The sequence below is a fragment of the Elaeis guineensis genome, chromosome 3, assembly GCF_000442705.2.
Source record: "Elaeis guineensis isolate ETL-2024a chromosome 3, EG11, whole genome shotgun sequence".
Classification (NCBI taxonomy): Eukaryota; Viridiplantae; Streptophyta; class Magnoliopsida; order Arecales; family Arecaceae; genus Elaeis; species Elaeis guineensis.
The window spans coordinates 19,321,430-19,327,871 of record NC_025995.2 but is presented as its reverse complement, the minus strand read 5'-3'; positions in this window follow the sequence as shown (position 1 = coordinate 19,327,871).

Genomic DNA, 6,442 nt, shown 5'->3' with positions numbered 1-6,442 from the left:
CCCTAAATGGCAACTTTGTCAGTATTTTTATGATGGTCTATCGGAGAAACACCGATAAATGGTTGATGCATCATGTGGTGGGACATTCATGCTAAAGAGTGAGGATGAAGCCTGGCAGCTCTTTAAAACACTTAATGAGAATTTCCTACATCATATGTCTGCCACCTCTAGAGAACAACCCATGCTTCAACAAAAAAAAATAAAATTTATCAGATTAGAAACATCATAGATATCCACAGTAAGGTAGATGAACTATCCCAAAAATTAGACCGTCTTCTAAATACCGGACAATCTCCGATTCCACCAACCCAATCCAAGAAGTTTATGCATTGTGTGCAAGTCCAAACCATTTTGTTAGTGAATGCCCAGCTGCACCTCAATTTCCTGAGTTTGTGCACGAGCAGGTTCAGTAAACTCAAGTCCAACAAGCTCACAGATCAGGAAACGATCCATATTCGAACACTTATACCCCGGCTGGAGAAACCATCCAAATTTTTTCTAGAAACCACAACCAGTGGTTGGCCCTGCCACACCTCGACCTCAATATCAGGACCCAACATATAGGCATGGACCATACCATCAATTTCAAAATGCTCCTCAACCATCTACTACTGGTCACAGCTCAGCTTTTGAGAAAAAAGTTTTGAAAGCACTAGAATGATTAGAAGTCAACACTCAGACCCTTAACTCCCACACACAATCCATTGCTAAGCTAGAGACCCAAACAGGTCAACTAGCGACTGCATTCAGTAGGAGGGATGGAGAAAAATTACCTAGCCAATCCGAGAGCAACGCAAGAGGGCAATTTGTGATTGAGAGCTCTAATACCCCAGAAGCTTTTTCTGAACACGCTAAATCAATCATGACTCTAAGAAGTAGAAAGGTCATTGAACACACTAGTAAAACCAATGAGACCGACCCTAAACCTCAAACCGAAGCCAAATCACCCAAGAACAAGGAGGACCTTAAAATAGAGAATGAACCAACTGCACCAGAATCATCTTACTTGCCTAAAGCCCCATTTTTGGATGCCCTGAAAGCCCCTATTCCTGCAGATAAGAAGGGAGGAAGACTCGATGAGATGTTAGAATTGTTTAAGCAAGTCCAAATTAATCTTCCCCTTCTAGACGCAATCAAATAGGTCCCTGCTTATGCCAAATTTTTGAAAGATTTGTACATCCAAAAACGTAAATCTAGATCACAAATCCAAAGAAAGTATGCCTCAGTGAATAGGCTAGTTCTGTCTTCCAGCATGCCACTCCTCCAAAGCTTAAGGACCTAGGAGCCCCCATCATTTCCTGTGTTATAGGAGATTATCACATTGAAAAAGTTCTTCTGGACTTAGGAGCAAGTGTGAATCTTTTACCTAGTTCGGTGTATGAATTTTTAGATTCGGAGAACTGAAACCTACATCAGTCACACTGTAATTAGCCGACAGATCAATTAAGGAACCACATGGAATGCTTGAGGATGTCTTGATCAAGGTAGATGAGTTTTACTTTCCAGTTGATTTTTTGATTCTCGACATGAAACTAAGTGGCAACCCAAGACAAATTTCATTATCTTAGGATGACCCTTCCTAGCTGCGGTAAATGCATGCATTAATTGTAGGACAGGAGTCATGGACATATCATTTGGGAATAAGAAACTGAGACTAAATATGTTTGGTGCTTCCCAAGGACCATCAATGGATAGTTGCTTCGAAGTAGATACACTAGAAGACATTATAGAAGATGCAACACCTACAATTCTAGCACTAGACCCCTTAGATACTTGCTTCGCTCACTTTGGAGTGTATGACTTTGAGGGATATATGAAAGAAGTTAACACCTTGTTGGATACACCACACGATAAAACCACTCCTCCATGGACAATCAAGTATGAGCCATTGCCCATATTAGCCAGTACACCAATAGTCCCATCTTTAGAATCACCACCTACGTTAGAATTGAAACCCCTTCCTGCTACCTCAAGTATGTATTTCTAGGACCCAATGACACCCTCCCGCAATCATTGCATCAGACTTGACCCCTAATCAGGAAGCACAATTGGTTGGTATTCTGAAGGAATACAAAGAGGCTATCGGTTGGTCCATTGCTGATTTAAAAGGAATTGACCCCTCCATTTGCATGCACCATATTCATTTTGAGGCAAATGCCAAACCCCATCGAGATATGCAGAGGAGATTGAACCCAAACATGCATGAAGTAGTAAAGAAAGAGGTGGTAAAGTGGTTAGATGCTGGAATCATCTACCCCATATCCGAAAGTAAATGGGTCAGTCCCACTCAAGTAGTACCTAAGAAATCAGGTATTACTGTGGTTGAGAATGAAGAAGGTGAACTGCTTCCCACTCACATATCATCTGGATGGCGAGTATGCATAGATTATAGAAAACTAAATGCCGTTACTAGGAAGGACCATTTTTCATTGCCCTTCATCGACCAAATCTTAGAACGGTTAGCAGGACAAAGTTTCTTCTATTTTCTTGATGGTTATTCAGGGTACAATCAAGTACCTGTATTTTCGGATGACCAAGAAAAGACTACCTTCACCTGCCCCTATGGCACCTTCGCTTTTCGGCGTATGCCATTCGGGCTCTGCAATGCACCCGCTACATTTCAACGGTGCATACTGGCCATTTTTTCGGATATGGTGGACAAATATCTTGAAGTTTTTATGGATGATTTTTTTGTTTGGAACCACCTTTGAGGATTGTCTCCATAATCTTTCCAAAGTTCTTAAACGGTATATGGAGACAAATCTCATCCTAAGTTGGGAAAAGAGCCATTTCATGGTGCGGAAAGGAATTGTATTAGGACATATTATTTCTGAAAGAGGGATCGAGGTAGATAAAGCCAAAATTGAGGTCATTTCAAAACTACCACCCCCTACTTCAGTTCGACAAATACGATCCTTCTTAGGTCATGCTGGATTTTATAGACGCTTCATCAAAGACTTTAGCAAGATTTCAAGACCCCTGTGCAATTTGTTGGCCAAGGACACACCATTTGTCTTTGACGAAGACTGTTTGAAAGTATTCAATATATTACGAACAGTCTTGACAACAGCACCCATAATAAAACCCCTGACTGGTCCATTCCATTTGAGATTATGTGTGATGCCTCTGACTTTGCAATAGGTGCCATCTTAGGCCAAAAAATCAATAAGGAGCCACATGTAATCTATTATACTAGCAAGACTCTTTTCGATGCCCAATTAAACTACACCACAATAGAAAAAGAGCTACTAGCAGTAGTGTTCGCCCTTGAAAAATTTTGCTCATATCTGTTAGGATCTAAGGTTCTAGTTTACTCTGATCATGCAGCTCTGAAACATCTTCCTCTCAAAAAAAGATACTAAACCGCGTTTGATCAGATGGATCCTTCTTTTACAAGAATTTGATCTGAAAATCCGAGATAAGAAGGGTTCCGAGAATGTGGTAGCTGATCACATCTCCAGGATCTTAGTTGAACACACGATAGGCATAGATGAGGTCAAAAAAAAATTTCTGATGAACAACTTTTCGCAATCTCCTCTAGCCGTTCTCCATGGTTTGCCCATATTGTCAATTACTTGTCAACAGGACAAGTACCTTCTCACTGGACAAAATAAGAAAAGGATCGATTTTTCTCGTAAATTAAACATTATTTCTGGGAAGAACCTGAACTATTCAAATACTGTCCTGACCAAGTTATTCGTCGTTGTATCCTCGAGAGTGAATTCCAAAGCATTCTCACTTTTTGCCATTCTTCGGCATTGGGGGATATTTTAGTGGAAGAAAAACTACAGCAAAAGTGCTGCAGAGTGATTTTATTGGCCAACGCTTTTCAAGGATGCACATGAATTTGGCCGAAGTTGTCTGCAATGTCAGCAAATAAAAAATTTATCCAAGAAGGATATGATGCTGCTGACCCCCATTTTAGTAGTAGAAATCTTCGATGTTTGGGGGATTGATTTCATGGGACCTTTTCCAGCCTCATTTGGATTCGAATATATTCTGGTGGCAGTTGATTACGTGTCAAAATGGGTGGAGGCAATAGCTACACGGACTAATGATAATAAAGTTGTAACTAGTTTTATCCAACGAAACATCATTAGTCGATTTGGCTTCCCAAGGGTGATCATTAGTGATGGAGGGACTCATTTTATGAATAAATATTTTGAAGCACTTATGAAAAAATATAATATTACACACAAAGTGGCCACACCATATCACCCCCAAACTAATGGTCAGGTAGAAGTGTCAAATATGGAGATTAAACATATCCTAGAAAGACGGTTAGGCCCGATAGAAAGGATTGGTCTCTTCGCTTAGATGATGCATTATGGGCTTACCGTGTAGCTTTTAAAACCCTATCGGTATGTCACCCTACCGATTAGTTTATGGCAAAGCTTGCCATCTGTCGGTTGAATTAGAACATCGTGCACTCTGGACCATACGAATGTTTAATTTTAACATGAAGAATGCAGGTTCTAATCGAAGGTTGCAAATCAATGAACTGAAAGAACTTCGCAATGATGCATACGAGAGTTCACAAATTTACAAGGCTCAAACCAAAATATTTTATGACAAATATATCTCTAGAAAATCTTTTGAGCTAAATCAAAAGGTATGGCTTTTCAATTTCAGGTTACGTCTTTTTTCGGTAAACTTCGATCCCGATGGGATGGACCTTTTATTGTCACACAAATATTCTCACATGGAGCAATTGAAATTCATGACCCCGAAATGGAAATACATTTAAGGTAAACGGCAACGTCTAAAGCCATATGTAGATGAAATTGTACATAAAGAATGAATCGACACCATCTACCTGTGTGATCCACTTTATAATGAATAATAAACTTGACGTCTGCTGAAGATGTAAAACTTAGCGCTTGTTGGAGGCAACCCAACGATTTTATTTTTTTTTTACTTTACTGCAGCTGCAGGAATTTAGAGCAAGAGCCTATTAATCAATGAAGCTATCTTCAACTTCGAAGCAAAATTATCCTAGGTGCACTCTCTCCTTTTATTTTCTTTGCTTTTTTACTCCATTGAGGATAATGTAGATTAAGTTGGGGGGAAAGAAAATTAATCAAATCCTCGAGTATGGTCAGAAATAATTAGTTTTGTGTATCCGAATATTATTTTGATTAAGAGTCAATTAGGCATCCTAATCACTGAATGATTAATGATCAAGATAATTTTAGAGATACTGAAGAATAAATTATTAAGAAAATTCAATGAATGGTAGGGTTTAGACTAGACCAAATTTTAGGAGTGATTCTACAACCCTCTTCTTACTGATCTCAATAAAGAATCTGCTTCATAAGAGATTGGGTGGAAAGGTCAAGGTATGCAAAAATTCTTCTTAAAATTTTATTTAAAAAAAAAAAATATTGGTTTCCTACTGAGTAACCGAACCCCTTCGCCTAAGTAAGCATTGTGGTTTGCGTAAAAAGGTGGGCAATGTTAAAAAAAAAAATAGTGAATAATAAGGGACTAAATTGCAAGAAGATAATAAACCTCTCTCACATTAAGTTAGAGGATTTAAAGAGTAAAGTGGAGAGTTGGTGAAAGAAAAGCTCTTGAAATTTTTTTAGTTAATACTCAGCCACTAATTGGATCAAATTGATAATCCAATGAAGTATCTCTTTAATGGTCTGACCAGGTATCATCTACCTTTTGGGATGCCTAACCTAACTTTTTATTCAAGACGAGTCGTACACAATGCTGATATATCTATTTTACTCAAGGACGAGCAAAATTCAAGTTGGAGGGTGTGATAAACACTTAATTTTAAGTCATTTAAAGCAAAAAATTATATTTAATTTATTTTATTTATTAAAAAATTTGATGCTTCTTTTTATATTTTATAGGAAAGGTGATCGTCCGATACAAAGAGTCCGATTCGCAGATTAAAAAAGACTCAAGTTTGAAAAAAATTAGACTTAAAATAAAATTAAAATTAAAGAAGGACGCACACGGTATTATAGAAAATGAAGATACTATGCAAGGAACCCAAAAAGGATATAGGCATCATTTTAAAGAAATAAAAGTTTCTTTTTGTAAATCAAAAAGGAGCGTTTCCTAACAGGGCGCGCGGCGGTGCAGGCACAGGAGCGCGGTAGTGCGAGCGCAGCGGTGCGAGCACAGCAGTGCGGGTGCTCGAAGGTGCGGTGCGGGCACGCAGCATGGCGGGTGCATGGAGAGTTGTGTTGGCGGACACAGTGGCGAACAGACGGATGGCAGATGGATCTGAAAATTAAAGAAAAAAATATAATACTTGAAAATACTTCAAAAGGAAGAATTTGTATTTTCTTTATCTGCTTGTGATCTTTCCATCTCATCCATCCATCTTTTAGTCCTTAGTATTTTTCTTTAATCCCACATTGGAAAACATGTAAAACTCCTCCCTCCTAACACCTATAAAAAGGCTCTTGTACTCCCATTTGAG